The 18411-nt window shown below is 31.4% G+C and overlaps 1 pseudogene; it reads right to left on the bottom strand.

Annotated features, from left to right (window-relative positions):
- Window positions 1-5284: 5284 nt before the first annotated feature.
- Window positions 5285-9832, bottom strand: LOC149059389 (uncharacterized; annotated as a pseudogene).
- Between the last annotated feature and the right edge of the window lie 8579 nt (window positions 9833-18411).

Here is an 18411-nt window from a genome sequence, read left to right as displayed (position 1 = left end):
TGGATGCATAAGAATATAGTTTTGACATAGTTTGGAGTGTTTAATGTTTATAATTTGATTACTAGGTACTTCAAACTATGGAGATAATATGTAATATGGTCCCAAAGTGGCCTCTATACTTAGACCTTACTTTATTTCAAGTTTCCTGGTCGCTTTTATATCTTCCGAATGTTGGATCCAGGTAAAAAATAAATATATTTTTGAATAATATTCTAGAACATACACTTTAATTTAACCGATCTGTTTAGTGCTTGTATTCCAACTATAAACGCTGTGATAAATACCACGTGATTTCTACAAATAACTATTACACAATATAATTATTATTTGATTATATCATTAATTGTAAAGGAAATTACAACTTATCTGTTTTTCAGTTTTAAGCTAATCGTGTGCTTATTTTTTTACCAACCATTTGAACAGGTAATACTGATAATATATTAAGATACGCCATTAGAAAACATAATGATTAATAAAATATAGCATGTTGTCGAATACTACGTGGGTTTTTCGACATTCTCGGTCATTTCTGAGCATTCCCGGAAATAGCACATCCCTAAATCGTTTTCTATAATATTAATTGACGTCGTCACAGAGACAACAAACTACTACATATCCTATATTTTTGTGTGCAATTTTTTCAATGTCAGATGATTATCGTGAGACGAAAGTAATGACAAACTGCTGGAGGGTGACAAATAACGCACGTGCACTAAAAAAAGTTTCGCGTAGTCTTACAACGTCCGTCGTTACATACAGTTTTCTTATTACATACAACTTTTCGTTTTTTTATAAGACGTGAACACGAAAAACAAATCACCGTGGAATGTGACATTCGACCGCGAAAACCACGGCAAAAATAACACAGGGTGATTGCCGCACATAGGTGTAAAAACTACTGCGAAGAGACTCATTGGGCCTACCGACTATCGTATGCTGAGGTTTATTACAAGTTCATAAATACAGGAAATGGTTAATTCCTACTAAAGTAGCTAATATTTTATGCACAAATACATAGTGTTTATTCCAACACGAGCTACAGTATTAACTCCTTTACAAGCTTTTATCAAAAAGCTTGTAAAAATATAATGCAAGATTTCTCATACATTTTTATAATTAAAAAACATTAATAATACACATAGCACGATTTTTATTCATGTAGATTATAAGTCAATAATTTTACAAAATTCATCAAAATCTCTAAAACTTTCAGATTATTTTTTAGTTACAAATGTATATAATGCTTAGATCTCATTTTGCTAAAAATTTTAGTAAGTTCATCTTCTCCTCTAAATTAAAATTGATCTCAAAGCTATATAATATGTATATTTAATTATTTCCTGACGCTCAATTTAATAAAGAGTTTCAATAACTAATTTTTAAATTTAATTATTTTACAAGCTTTTTATTTATTTATTTTTGTATTTCTGGTTATATGTACTGGTGTCAAAGAATTTCATTACATTCAATAGTTTTTATCTCCATACGTAAGTAATTCTAGTTACTAGGATATTTTTACATTCCCGAGGGGGAGGGTAGTAAATACATCCTAAGTGAAAATAGTAAATACTTACCATTCAGGTGAATATACAGGGTGATACATGTAAGACACCCATTATTTCAAAAAGTATTAACATTTTTTAAATATCAAAATGTTATAATAGTCTAACATTTTTCATACCCCTTATTATTTTAAACCTTATTTTTGTAAGTGAAACCACTATTAACTATTAATTTTTAAATTACAACCTATGAATAAAATGTATGAAATGCATACAACTATTTTTTTTATAAATTTTATAATTAGCATTTTAAATTTTGAATAATCCATCGGAAAGATGCTCTTCAATGTTAGATTTTTTTATAGGTGCTATTGTATTTTTTGTTTTTAGAGATCAGAAGTTCACATATTTAGTCCCAGTTAATAGATAACTATAGTAGTGGTATCTATAATAAATATTTATTTTCATACTAATAAAAAATGATAAGACAAGACGTTATATCCTATTCATGTCTTTATTCAAAGATTATTAATTTGTATAATTGATCAAAAATTAAGAAGGAAAAGTGTAATCAAACACAAAAAGCATCTCCTATATCGGGCTATATGGTATTTTGAATTGGCTATGTCTCGAAATCTATTGAATCGAAATAAAAAATTCAAACACAGAATTTCTTGAAAAAATGTTTTTATAACTTGTTGGTATAGCAAATATAGATATAACCATTTAAAAATCCAAAGTTGGTTCATATTTATCATATAACAATAAATTTGAAAGTGTTACGAATATTAATTATTATAAATAGATTTCATTAAATTTCAAAATTTCCAAAATAATAAATAAATAAATAAAACTTTTCGAAATAATAAATGTCTTACGTTAAATGGATCGCCCTGTATAGTAAACTAAAATATATTTACCCACCTTCCGGTCTTTGTTGATATATAAGGTTATTATATATATTGGTATTTAAGGGGGTATAAATAAATATATACTAGTCTATAACATTACCAACCCGGGGGAAATATTCTAAGATATAGGTACTCACCCCTGGTAAGCATAACCTAAGATATATTTACTGGGGTAACTTTATTACCTGTAATGACGGTATTCAGATAATTTACATTAAACATGTATTTTATTTTAATCGATTCGTTCAAAATATTTTGCGTAATATGAATCATAATAAATGTATGTATTATTATTATAATATAAGCATTAATAAAATATTTTTTCGATTTTACAAGTTTATGATTAAAATATTTTTACTTTCAGAATATTTGTTACAAACGTCGTAGTCATACGGGTCCTCCCTCAATGAATTTCAGTTGCCTTTCTACAGTATATACAGTGAATTTCACCAGGACTTAGATTTTAATATCAAAACAAATAAAACATAGTTATTATCTGAGTAAAATAAACTGAATAATTATTATGAAGTCATTGATCTTTGAGTTTAACTAACGATCACGTTTATTAATTTAATTAAGTGACGGCAGTGTTTATGTATTATGTCTATGTACTCCGTTTACGTTACTTTAGAGAATCAAATCAGATTTTCTAGTATAACACTACCCTTGTACATTTTTTATTAATATTTTACTGCTAGTATTCTACTATTTTGAATGAATAATATATGTATTTACATAATACTGCTTATATCAAAAGAATTTAATTCACGAACGAACCAGACTAATATAAATTCGACTATCCGTTGTAGCAATATAGAACTAGGTACTTTAATGCCAACCAAATATCGGCGAAAAATAAAGAATTTATTGTGTTTGTTTCCCATTATAATATTATACTAGATTAGAATGCTTTGAATTTGAATAGGTTCCATTCAATGTACAGCAGCTATGTTGAATACATCATAAGAATTTATTCCGTTCTTAAATCAATTAAAGTAGTTCAAAAAATATAAGCTTATGATCAATATGTTCCGATAGAAGTCTTAGCTATATTATATTGTATAAAACCTTCAAATATGCATTAGAATTAGTTAAAGATAATCGAATATATTATATATATTATATATTATATATTTATAGTGACTCACTTAGTGATCTAACTAATATAAAAATACTAATTATATACAATAGATAAAGTGATAAATACAAGTACAGGACGTTAGTTAAATCGTCCAAATGGAAATCTATACATTGAAAAAAAGTTATAAAAAACTTTACAATAGACATTTTACAAAAGGATTGGCAAAAAATAAAATTAATTAAAATAAAAAGATAAGTTACCCCATTTTCCCTCTCCTTAAATATTTCACTGGAAGCCAAGTGACTATTACAAACAAACTTAGAACCTATTCTAACACACATCTACAACTATAATCATTGTGACAGACGTAAGCGCCAAAATAGATAATTTAAATATAAATCATATCGTACAAAAGTGCCAAAATCCCAGATACCTGACAAATTTATTATCTGATTATGATGATAGGGTGACAGAGTTTATTTGTTTATAACTAATAACATTATATTGTTAAAATGTACTTAGCACGAAAGCATTTGTATTTCACGTAAGCTTTACTGAAAATGAATATTACAAAAACAATTACGAATAATGTAATGAATTCGTCGACACTAAAATGACAAATCTAATCGTACAGAATCATTCAAGTAAGCAATGGATGGACAACCAACAACAATGCTAAGAAAACTTGACGATCAATTGGAACACCAAACTTTAAATTAAAAGTAACTACCTAAGTAAAATATAATTTACGTGTAGTGTAGAGAATATATTCTAACCAATCACCACTGCTATTATTACAGTCAAAGCATCTCTATTATAATAAAATCAGTCATAATCTAGTTATAGAATATTTCATGGCAATAAAGTTAACTACAAAATCAACAACAGGATCGTGAAAGGACGGACACCCAACGACGATCGATTGATTTCCGAACCGAACCTATAACTAAGAACCTTCGATCATGAATCTACATATTAAAGTAATTTCAAAATAATACACAGTATACCTACTTGTTGTAAATTCGTATTATGGCACATAAAATTGGTATCGCTGAATCTATTGAAATCTAAAGAAGTTGAAGCTTTGAGGTTTCTCTCGGATACGGTGGAATTTCCAGTATTGGAAATTTTTGTGTTTGTTATGTTGTCCGACGTTAAGTTATTGTTACCCACTATTAATCACATAGCAAAATAACATTTTCAAAATATTGTTAAAATATTGAAAAACAAAATGAAAATATTTTATTTTATTTATCACAATGTTTTAAAATATTGTGAAAACATATAGAAAACATTTTTTGGCAGGAGAAAAAACGTTTCCACAATATTTTAGCAAAATATTATTACATTGTTTGATTTTTATATTTTCAAAATATATGAGGCATAATATTTCTAAAATAATCAAATTCACACATTTTCAAAATAATTGCCATCAAATATTTTTAAAAATTCTCATAAAATTATTTTGAAAAATGTTTGTAACCAAATATTTCTTATGCAATTAATTAGATATATTTTAAAAATGTTTAGTATCAAATGTTTTTGATATGATTCATTCACGAATTTTTAAACTGTTAGCAGACAAAATATATATTTTAAATTTTTAACCAATTAATAACCAATATTCTTGTATGAGTTTGTATGACATAAGCATACTACCTATATTGTATTTTGATGAACAGAATATGACAAGGAAGAAAAAATGAGTAGGAGATTTAATTAGGTTAAAATAAATATATATATGTATATTATCATTTAATTATAATTAATCAACAGATTTATTTATTTTGTCAATTAATGGCATGTTCATTTTTATCATTTTTTTGTTTTTTAAGTTTTTCTCTCTATGCAGCTTGAGCCATCCAATTTTGTAATGGTTTTTCTATATCTATATTTGGTATGTCTGAAAATTTTTTAATTGAACGGACTGCTTCTAAAATAAAAACAAATAAGTTAATAAATTAATTATAATGTTTTTATACATAAATATAATACGTTTACTATGTTAAAGTAAGCCTACATACATAAAAGTTATAGATTCGACAAGTTTTGTAAATCCCAGTGAACAACTTGCAGTACATATTTAATCATACAATTATTAAAATTGAGCAAGTATACATAGGTATATTATGATCCAATGATGTTAATCATTATACCTTACAATTTAGTGTGGTAACTGTATGTAAACACCATTTAAAGATAAAAACAATCAAAAGTTAACTAAATATTATCAATTAAATAGATAATATAGTTGTCACATTTTGGTTAACCTTGATAATGCTAACTTACAACAGTACCTAGCTATAACAGTTTCTAGCCAAATTTTAATATGTAGGTAAAATATTTATTTTTACTTACCAAATATAATACAGCAACTTTGTAAAGTAGAAAATTGATTTTTTCCCTTAAAACCAATATATGAGTAATTCATGAGAAATGTGTCACTAAACATTTTTTGCATCATTTTACGGACGGTTTCAGGCAATGGGTTGCTCAAAAATCGAGATAAAGTTTTGACCTATAAAACATAATTTATTCTATAGAACTGCAGTGTCATAATAATATATATTATGTGATACATATAAGTATTATTTTGAATATACCTATCAAAGACAATGTTTGTGTGTGTGTCTGTGTGTGATTGTTTGTTTTTTAATCAAATAATTAAATTAACAAGGTGCATTTTATCTAATTTATATAAATGTTATAAGTTTTATATGAACTTTTTTAATATTTTTATTATATATTTTTTAAATATTTTACTGTTAAAAAAAAAAATATTACTGATAGAAAATAGAAATAATACAACACAAAAAAATGATTAATTACCTAGTACATACATAAAATTATTTAAAAAATTATTGCATTGAAATATTATACAGTGAATACCGCTTAATGTAATCACTTTGGTCAGGCCATTTTGATTCTAATAACCAGTTGATTCTATGAAGAATTTTCTTTTCCAATATAATATTTGGTTTGGGATTTTCAATTTTGGATCCAATAAACGGTTGATTCGATAAACCATAATATGCAGTGATCACATTAAGCGGAACTTGTATATTAGATGTAGTGTACATAATGATTTTTTTATTTATTAAAATTATAAACTACTTACCATAGCAGATCTGAACAACGAATCATTTACTAATCTGTCTTCCATTGTATTAAGATCTATGTCATTTACGATGATAGTAATATCTTCATGAGTGACATAAGTTTCAGCAAACACGTTTGACTTTCCTGTAAGCTTATCATCAATTTTCTCTAATAAAGATTCAAAAATATCCAAAGGTTTGTGTATATTTTCAACATCGTACTTTAGAGTTGTCAGTGACCTTTTTATGTATTTTTTAAAAGCTGAAATAATAAGTACCCGAATTTTATTACAATGTTTGATAACAAAAAAATAGTTCTCAATAAAATAATAAAATAAAATCATGTATTGAATAATTTTTTAACTTTTATTTTTATAGTTTATCAAAAACTTAAATAATGTATTCACTCCAAAATTTGGGATCCTTTTATTAATGTTAATCATTATAGCTTATTATATTCCAATGTAGGAATAATATATACAACCATAAATTACCAGTTTTAAGTAAAATTACTATTATGGTTGAGCTTGTTCATAAGAATTTAATATTTTTTTAAATACCTAAATCAAATATAATTTTTTTTTTATTCTTTAATTTAGAACTTCCAGTTAAAGCTATTACAGTTCAGCGAATAGAATATTAACAAACACGGTAATACAATATTGTATAGATAAAGTTAATAGTAGCTAGTTAATAATACCTAGGTATAATGAACAAATATGAATACTCAATTAAATAAATAATTTGGTTGATTTAAGTTAACTTTATCTTCAGTATTTTAAACTTTTTATTCAAAACGTATTTGAGCAATAAAGTATTTGTGTATTATTAGTGTTTTTTACAACACTGGCCTTTAAATAACCTAATATATTTTACTCCGATAAAATATTTGGCATAACTAATATAATATATCAATATATAATTAGTAATAATTATAATACATACATTGATCAGTTTCATTTTTTGCAGTAGTTGATGGTGAAACAAATAAGCCATGTTCTGGAATGTGGTTTTCCTGGGTCAATAATGTATGATCTTTTGTGTAAGACATTTTCATTATTTTTTGTGATGAACCAGAAAATTCAGAATTTTCAGTTGTAGCCTTTAAAACAAGTTCCGCATTACCAGTGATTCCAGCTTCATTTCCAATAGATTCATTAGAATCATGAGACGACATGTCAAATATATTTGCTGGTGTATAACTTTTATTCTTATCAGAGCCATCAACTGTTATTGATTTTGAAATAAAATATTGTTTAGAAATCGCCAATGCTTTAAAATGTGTTAGTTATACTACTAAAGTTATACTACTATGGATGATAGATGAAAGACAAAGAAAAGATCCATAATACAAGATATTATAATAATAAAATTATTAATTTTGTTTTCTTATCTTCTTTATATTGTATACCTACTCTTTAATAGACAGAAACTTAAATTATATTACCTCTTTTATTTTTATTATTGTTATATTATTAAAATATCTTGTAATGTTATATTATAGATATATATATTGTATATTGGACACATGTCTATAAATTGAATAAATTTAATTTAAATAAATCATCACTAAGACTTTTTTTTTCTTTTTTAAATGTATATTTAAATGAATATTTACAGTCTGTACTAGGGGGCACAATAAGTAAAAGGTTTATCATACAATTAAAAGGATAGTGAATGACATGAAGAAGCTTCACATTACAGGCACCTATAAAGTTACCTATGATATAATACTATTTTTATACCTGATTTAATTTGCAAACCTTAGTTGATTAGCCATTCACTATCGAAATTTTTTGTGTGCAATTAATAATAATTTCTTATCATCTATAACCAAATACGTTCATAGAAATATTTTAATAAGAACGAAATTTTCAATTATGAAATATTTCAATTGAAAAAAATAATTTCCAGTGAAATATTTCAAACTCGAAACCTCAACAGTGACAGGCTAAGTTTAACAGGATGTTTTAAACTTAAATCCAATTATTATTTTGGTATTGCCCGGGTGACATTGATGCGATCGTCTCCGAGGTCTGACAAGTACTTTTTTGGATGAGGCCCACCTTATTTAAATTATTCAAAATCTAACCTGTAGAAGAGAAATTGATCTCTATTTTATTGACTAAACTCAATAAACAAAATGCAAAACACCATTTTTAAAACCAATTATTGGACATTGAACGATCTGATTTTTTTTTTACGGTCTGATTAAAATGTTCAGTTCAGACATTTTTTAGGTATTATTATCTACAAACAATATAAATTATGTTAATTTAGATAAGTCTTAAAATATTAAATTATATGTTATACTTAAAATTTTATAAAGTTTGATGAGATTTAAACATTTTAAACATTTTTTTTTAGAATCGTAAATTAAAAGTCAATTTAAGCTACATTTCAACTACAAACGCAAAAAATTATTTTATTAATTTTAATATTGTACTTGGGCAATATATTTATTTTGTAATAGATATTTATAATATAGATTCATTTATAAATATATTGAACAAATGACTTGGATATGTCTAATAATATTACACCTTATTGACATTTTTAACACAATAAATAAATTGGTTATGATTTCAGACGTGTATGTATTATAATATACATATTATACTTGATGTTGACGTTTGTAATTTGCGCCAAAAACGACTCACCTAAAAAATAAATATTTATTTTACGCCATATCTAAAAATTAATTTTGGTAATTTGCACTACTTTCAAAGGTTATAACTTATGCCAAATAAAAAAAAAACAAAAGGGCATTAAGTAATCTGTACCATTTTATACCTCCAAAAATTTTAATTTTCACCACTGTAAAATTACTAAACAATTTATTTTTAGTGTTTAACATTTTTTATTTTTATTCATTGATCAATAAAGTTCATTTTAATAATTATATTTCTAGAAAATAATTGAAAGTACTAAAAAAAAGTATTAAATAAGTAAAATTCTGGATATTGAAAAGTTTATACTCGTAAAATAACGCGATTAGTATCAGAATAACTCTAAAAATTATGATAATGCTGTTCAATATTTTTATTTAATATTTAAATTAGATTAGGCATAATCGATCTCGTCTTTACTTATTAGTAGTATAAGATACCTACCAATATTATATTTATTTGATATACATCGGTAATGTAGAATAGATGATGAAATATCAGTACATTTATCAACAATTATTGAAGTTAAAAGTGTGGTGCATACCACATATTCCATTTCGTTTTCTGTCATGGGGCAAAATACAAAAATTAATTTTTAGATGTGGCGCAAAATACATACGCACATAAATGTACCTTGAAACAGTAGACTTCCGGCCTGTTTCGTTGAGAGTAAATGTCAACCCTGTTGGTTTTTCTGTTGGCCATTTTTATTCTTTCTTATTCTCTGCTGTACCGACTTTCAAAAGATTGTATCAAATATTGATGGGTATACAGTTTCACCGTACCGACTAGCAACGTTCGTATCGGTTATACCGTTTCTCTTTATCCTGGTTGGTTGCGGTTTTGAGTTACGGGTATACTATTTCGCCGTACCGACTAGTAAACGTTTGTATCGATTAAAACGTTTCGCCTTATCCTAGTTGGTTGTGATGTCGCGCCATGGGTATACTGAATCACCGTACCGACTAGTAAACGTTCGTATCGGTTTTACCGTTGCGCCTTTTCCTGGTTGGTTGTGGTTTCAGGCCACGGGTATATCGTTTCCCGTACCGACTAGTAAACGTTTATATCGGTTATGCGGTTTCGACTTATTCTGGTTGGTCGTGGTTTCGAGTCACGGGTTGGGCGCCAGCTGTAACAGTAGCCTTCCGGCCTGTTTCGTTGAGAGTTAATGACAACGCTCTGGTTACTTTTATCACTTTCTCTGTTTATTTTCACATAAATATTTACACTTATTTACAGGTTACGGGACCGATTCGCTAACGCGGCAGCCAGGCTTGAAAGCGGGCTGCCGGATATGACGAATTGTCACGACGAGCTGGAAAGCTCTGTCCTATCCACAGATTAGGGTCATATACGCAACATATAATCAGGGTATGGGGCCGACCACGGTTAGTGTCTAGCTATGAAGCGACTGCTATCGTGAATCTGGCCCGAGAAGGCAAGCTCTCAAAAGCGGCCGTTGGTGAATTGTGGAGAACAACCGCGTATTGCGTTGCCTGTGGCTCGTGTGAAGAACGTAGACCGTCTGATGACTTTATCTGGCCCGTTGACTGTGGCTTCGATTCGTACGGAAAGAGTGTGGCGATGCCCGTATGGGTTGCTCACGGTCCGTACGATGTTCTTGCCGACGTTTCTTCGGACTCGATCTGGTCGTCGTGTCGCTTCGGTGTTCTTCTTCACTTCTTTTCTTCGTGCTAGCTGACAATGTGTTCCGGTAGAAGAAATTATGTTGATTGAAGAAGAAAGGTGCCTATGGTCGGAAAACAACCGGTATATACCCGTGCGCCGTACCGACTAGTAAGCTATCGTGTGTGCCGCCGTGATGTATGTGTTTCCCGTCGGTACGGATTTGTGTGCTGTTAACTGGGTTTTTCGGTTATAGTCATGGGGAGGGTCTCATTATATTAGTCCTGATCATCCCTATCCATGTCAGTATTTATACGGTTGTTAGCGTAGTTGAAGACACTTATATTTAATAAAACAGCTCTGACTACTATGATTTCTTGTAAGGCGTGCTCTGATTGGTTGATATTGTGTAGTCCTGAAAAGGACTGTTTTAGTGAATGATGTACGGGTACAACTCCCACCCCCCCCCCCCCCCACGGATTAGTGACCGGGTGAGAATGTTACACCTGGGATCTAATTACGTAAAAAGCCACTACGTTTGGCAGCCGCCCTTTTTAATGCTCGCCGGGTTGCGTTGCGTGATAAGTACCATAACGGAGTGTCTTCATCTACCACTAAGTGTTTAGTATTCGGTTTGCTAAACTGTGCCAGTTTATTTATGACATAGTCAAACGCTTGCGTCAACGTGATGGTCTCCAGAGGGATGTATTTGTGCACCGTACGTCCAGTGACCATTCTCCAGTCATATGGGCTGTTCCACTGGTTGCCTATGTCTGTCCTTGCCGAGTTTACTTCGGTAACCCATCGTATTATACGCAGTTGTTTTTCGTGGTTATGTTGTCTTGTCCATTGATTTGTTGCTTTTTTTACTGCAATCACCGAGCTTAGTCCCATTATATCCTCCTTGTTTTCTTCGACTAAGATTCTTCTTTTTTCTGCAGCTTCCTCTCGAAGATTATCGTACTTATTGACGAGCGCCATGGTTTCCGTTCTTGTTCAACTGATGTTGTGAACCGATTCTCCTGCGTTTTTATATGTTTTTCTTGACCCATTAAGCGTTGTGATTGGTTAATTTTTCAGGAGATGCGCTATTGGGTCATTTTTGTGTCGTATTATTTTGCGACGTCTGATTCGTCCGTGTGGTATGGACGAACTTCTGCCACATTGATTACTCTCCTTTCCCTGACTGCGGGTTAACGATTTCCAGTGTCGAGTTACTAATCACTTTAGTTATTGTAAATGGGCCTTCAAATAAGTTGAACGGTTTTTCTATTTCGTTGTTCCCGGCGTTTGATAAGTGGTGGTTTTTAGATAATATTTTTTGTCCCACGTGATATGTTATGAATTTTTTCTTTTCATTCTGTTTGGTTTCTCGTTTGTTTGTTTTTATTTTATTTTTTCTGCCACGGTACATAATAATCGTTGTTGGTCTATTGTTTCTGGTTGAGTTGGAAAATCAATCCAATTTTCAATGAAGTGTTTGGGACGTTCTCCTTTTAATATTTGAATCGGTGTTGCCTCCGTTACCTCTGACCTTAATTGGTTCATCCAGAATTCGTCGATGCATAATCTTACATCTCCATTTTTTTTAAATATCGGGACGATCGGGATTGAGTAAGGTGAGTTTGAACGTTCGATTATTCCGAAATCTACCATTCTCTCTATTTCTTTTTCTACTGCTTCGATGTTTTTTACTGGCATTTGATATGGTCTTACGCAAATTGGTGTGTTATGTTTCAACAGTAGATTACATTTGTAGTTGCGTATTTTTCCTGGTTGGTCTGCGAATACTTCAGGGAATTGCTCTAAAATGTCTTCTATGTATTTCTGTTCTCCTGTGGTTCTCGTTGTTATTGTTCTCGGTATTATAGGTTCTTTCGCTACCTTTGTGTGTATCATTTGTAGTTTTGTAGTGGTTTTTCCCTCTTGATTCATGGACGGTGTATCCCATGGGCTGAGGGTGAGTTGCGGCCCGAGTAATTATCATTACATATGTACCTCACTTGTATAATATATATTATATTATATACCTATTACCTATGTACCGTATAAACGAATAACGATAAACGAAATGTTCAAATACGTATGGGAAGTTATATTTTTGTATAGGTATAATATGATAAGATAATATAGATGGTTTTATCTTATTATCTGCCATATATCATATATGAATTACATTATGAATGCTTTAATTTTTTTTGGACATTATTATCATAATATATTACACCAATTATACTTTTATTTTTTTTTTTAAATATTATGTCATAATATTAATATATTATATTATATTCTATAATTTTATGAATACTTTTATTTTATTTACGACCAATATTAATATAAGAATGACAATTTTATTTATACTAGAAAATACCTACATAATATTGTGATGATGTTTATATACTATTACTATATTATATAGACATATAATATATAATATATATATGTAATATATACATTATTGTATGGCCGCAATTCGTACGTACCTCTCATAAACCCGGGCCGCAACTCGTACGTTATTTAGGGTTTGGGCCGCAACTCACCAACACTGATCCCATGTAGCCTTTTCGGATCTCAATGTTAGCATTTGTTTGTTGAAATCTAGCGTGGCCTTGTGTCTATCTAGTAAATCATTACCGATAATACCGCCCTCATTGAGTTGTGGTATGATAATGAACGGAGCTTGTATTGTATGTTCATTGATTTGTAATGGTAGAAGTACCTGCCTGACTGCTTTCGTCGTTTTGTTTCCAAAAGCATTGAAAATGTTAAGTCCAGTGAATGGTAGTGTTGGTAAATGATCATCCCTCTCTCGTATTGACCACTCGTATTCCGTAGAGATAACGTTAATTTCGGCTCCGAAATCAATTAACATCTCATATTCCTTATTGTTGATGTGTACTTTGATATATGGACAACCGTTATTTTGTGGATCTGCCGACAGTTTGGTGAAGTCTTCTTCTTGGGTCAGTTTGTTGGCTGTGATTGAAGATGTATTTTCTATTTTGATGTTTTGTGGTTCGTTTTTATTGTAATTTTTTCTACAAGTTAATCTTGCGATTTTCTTTGGTTTAGACACTAGGGTGTTTGTGATAGCGGGATGTCTATTTGCCCCATCCCCTGTGGCCGGTTTTTTGACTCGTCTGTGTGTAGTTCATTTTCTTCTTCCTCTTCCGATGGTTCTATTTCTGTTGAAATTAATTTAATGGTTTTGATTTGGTTTTGGGGGGTGTTATTTGTGAAATTGTTCTGCACAGGTTTATAAGTGGTTTGGCTGTTGAATCTGTTTTGCCGAAATGAGGCATTGGTGTTATTTTGTCTCTGAGGTTGAACGTCATATGAGGTTTTGGATTCCGGTTGTCTTGTGTTGTTTATTTCTCCCAATTTTTCCCATATTGACAAAAACTTTTTTTCTGTCGTTTGTAAAAATGCTTGTATAGATATAGGGAAATGTTTTACAATCAAGTTGATAGCTTGTTCTTCAGTTATTTTCGGTGAATCTAAGTATTTAAGCTCATCCATCCATTTGTGGAAGTGTTCTTGGTAATTTTCTTTTGTCGGTGTTTTCCCGGCCTCTGTGCATTTCATGAAGATTCCCCATTGTTTGTTTTCCGAGAAGAAGTATTTTAGGAAGAGTTGTTTAAAGTTATCTACGTTTAATGATGCATCCTTTATCATCGTGTACCACTTTGATGCGTTGCCTTTTAAGCAGCTTTCAATTAGAAGCATTTTTTCTTCTTCGACCACACGTTTGTGGCTTAAGTATGTGTCAATTGCCTTTAAAAATTTTTTTGGGTGGTCATTTTCGTTTTTTCCTTCAAAAGTTGGTAACGGTAGGTCAACTGAGTTTGGTTTTATTGGTAAGCTCTCTGTTGAAACTTTATTCCTTAATTCGTCAACAGTTACCTCAAGTCGTGCAATTCTTTCGGCTGAGGTTTCGATGACAGGACTGTTTTCGACACTGCGCGTTGTGTTCCTGTTGGTTTTTCTGTTGGCCATTTTTATTCTTTCTTATTCTCTGCTGTACCGACTTTCAAAAGATTGTTTCAAATATTGATGGGTATACGGTTTCACCGTACCGACTAGCAACGTTCGTATCGGTTATACCGTTTCTCTTTATCCTGGTTGGTTGCGGTTTTGAGTTACGGGTATACTATTTCGCCGTACCGACTAGTAAACGTTTGTATCGATTAAAACGTTTCGCCTTATCCTAGTTGGTTGTGATGTCGCGCCATGGGTATACTGAATCACCGTACCGACTAGTAAACGTTCGTATCGGTTATTAACGGGTATATTGTTTCCCTGTACCGACTAGTAAACGTTCGTATCGGTTTTACCGTTGCGCCTTTTCCTGGTTGGTTGAGGTTTCAGGCCACGGGTATATCGTTTCCCCGTACCGACTAGTAAACGTTTATATCGGTTATGCGGTTTCGACTTATTCTGGTTGGTCGTGGTTTCGAGTCACGGGTTGGGCGCCAGCTGTAACAGTAGCCTTCCGGCCTGTTTCGTTGAGAGTAAATGACAACGCTCTGGTTACTGGTATCACTTTCTCTGTTTATTTTCACATAAATATTTACACTTATTTACAGGTTACGGGACCGATTCGCTAACGCGGCAGCCAGGCTCGAAAGCGGGCTGCCGGATATGACGAATTGTCACGACGAGCTGGAAAGCTCTGTCCTATCCACAGATTAGGGTCATATACGCAACATATAATCAGGGTATGGGGCCGACCACGGTTAGTGTCTAGCTATGAAGCGACTGCTATCGTGAATCTGGCCCGAGAAGGCAAGCTCTCAAAAGCGGCCGTTGGTGAATTGTGGAGAACAACCGCGTATTGCGTTGCCTGTGGCTCGTGTGAAGAACGTAGACCGTCTGATGACTTTATCTGGCCCGTTGACTGTGGCTTCGATTCGTACGGAAAGAGTGTGGCGATGCCCGTATGGGTTGCTCACGGTCCGTACGATGTTCTTGCCGACGTTTCTTCGGACTCGATCTGGTCGTCGTGTCGCTTCGGTGTTCTTCTTCACTTCTTTTCTTCGTGCTAGCTGACAATGTGTTCCGGTAGAAGAAATTATGTTGATTGAAGAAGAAAGGTGCCTATGGTCGGAAAACAACCGGTATATACCCGTGCGCCGTACCGACTAGTAAGCTATCGTGTGTGCCGCCGTGATGTATGTGTTTCCCGTCGGTACGGATTTGTGTGCTGTTAACTGGGTTTTTCGGTTATAGTCATGGGGAGGGTCTCATTATATTAGTCCTGATCATCCCTATCCATGTCAGTATTTATACGGTTGTTAGCGTAGTTGAAGACACTTATATTTAATAAAACAGCTCTGACTACTATGATTTCTTGTAAGGCGTGCTCTGATTGGTTGATATTGTGTAGTCCTGAAAAGGACTGTTTTAGTGAATGATGTACGGGTACAACTCCCACCCCCCCCCCCCCCCCACGGATTAGTGACCGGGTGAGAATGTTACACCTGGGATCTAATTACGTAAAAAGCCACTACGTTTTGCAGCCTTCTGGCATGAAGGTGCTCTGGCTAGTCTGGTCTAGTCGCGTCTGAATACAAGCTGTTTTGGGGTCCCTTATATAGTGCTACCCTCTACTCCGCATAGTCTACTTGCTCTTGTCGCTGTTCTCACGGATGTGGTATAGTTATCTAGACTGACGGGAAATGTTACTCGCCCACATACAAGTCAAAAGGTGCATCCCGTGCAGCTGCAGACCTCTATAATTTATATTATTATGAATATTATTATTATGTAAAACTATATATTATGATATTACATTATAACGTTGGTTCTTGGAACTTTTGTATTGATGTATTACCCCACACCTTGTGTGCCCCTATCAATGATCTTTTATAGTCGTATGACCACATGATTTCGTGTTTCCCTAATATTAATCCCAACAAAAACACTTCGTCGACTCCGTGTAAAAAATTGCTAAGTAAAATCACTAGTCATCTATAAGACTTCAGCATTATAAATATGTGATATCATAAATAAATGCTAAGTTAACTTAAATTTGAAAAAAAACTAGTAATTTATAATACTTAAACATTATAAAGCTGTGATATCAAGAATAAATGCTAAGTAAATTTAATTTTAAATTAATTGATTTAATCTCAATCATTTATTTACTTGGCTAGAATTTATTTTCTTTATAAATTAATAACTAAGACTTTTTTATAAAACAAATTTAGTATCATTTGTCATGGAAATTTTTTAAATAGTCCAGTTATGAATAGACATGTTTATTCGTCGAAATATTTAAATTCTAGCCAAGTAAATAAATGATTGAGATAGAATCAATTAATTTAAAATTTAATTTACTTAGCATTTATTCTTGATATCACAGCTTTATAATGTTTAAGTATTATAAATTACTAGTTTTTTTCAAATTTAAGTTAACTTAGCATTTATTTATGATATCACATATTTATAATGCTGAAGTCTTATTGATGACTAGTGTTTTTTTACTTAGCAATTTTTTACACGGAGTCGACGAAGTGTTTTTGTTGGGATATCAGTAGTTTTTTTATAACATATTTTTATGTACTGGCATGTAATATGTAATTTTTTATGTTTTTATTAATTTATTTTATTAGTATGTTTGTTTATTTAATATACTCTAATTTTTTTTTTAAATCATATTCAATTTTTTTTCCATTATTATAATATGTACATTTTTACCCCCTCGAGGCTATCGTTCAAAATGTATTGCAGTGTAATTACATCATAGCCATTTATCTATTATCTTTATTAAACATTCATCCATACACATTGTATTTGTCGTTTTTTTTTTCTCAATAATTTCTCCTTTTTCGTAACTTCTGTTTATATGTTTTAGAAACCATTTTAGAAATAAAGAATCACAAATTATAATATAAATAAATAATATAGTAGTATAGCTGGTAGTATGGCCTACTACATTTACAACAAATAAAATGAGATGACAAATAAAATGTAGTTTTTCTACCGGCGCGGTGGCGGCTATACGCATCTACATCGAACGTGGCCAAAAATATGAATGTCATGACAAAATAATTTTAATTAAAATTTTTTTATTTTTTCATGATGAATGTCGATAACAGAAATTACGAATACGATAAGCAAAGACGCGGGCAACGGCGGGAACCGCAAGTCCGCAAGTCGCAACCGCTGCCCAGTGCACGACCGCGACGAAAATGTATACGGAATAGAGGGGGTAATACGGTCTCGTGCGCTGCTGCGTGAAACGTAATAACTAAAAACGGTCAAGCACAATATCTTATTGCTTCAAAAATACTTGATTTTTTTGCTAATATATTCGTTATTATTCAACCAATTTTTTCGAAAATGACAAAGGTATAATCTACAATTCATGCCCAATCTATTGATACCACAAACAGACCAATCCGTTCATTCATTAGGTCTGTAGCCCTGGCTAAAGAAAACGGGCAAATTTACACACATTCAATGGGCAAACTCTGGCTCGTGTAATATACTACGGTAGTGACCGCTTCACTTTTTTTT

This window comes from Diuraphis noxia, unplaced genomic scaffold (assembly GCF_037042655.1).
Source record: "Diuraphis noxia isolate RWA-SAM2 unplaced genomic scaffold, SU_Dnox_SAM2 contig0001, whole genome shotgun sequence".
Classification (NCBI taxonomy): domain Eukaryota; kingdom Metazoa; phylum Arthropoda; class Insecta; order Hemiptera; family Aphididae; genus Diuraphis; species Diuraphis noxia.
This window is presented reverse-complemented; position numbering and strand designations above follow the sequence as displayed.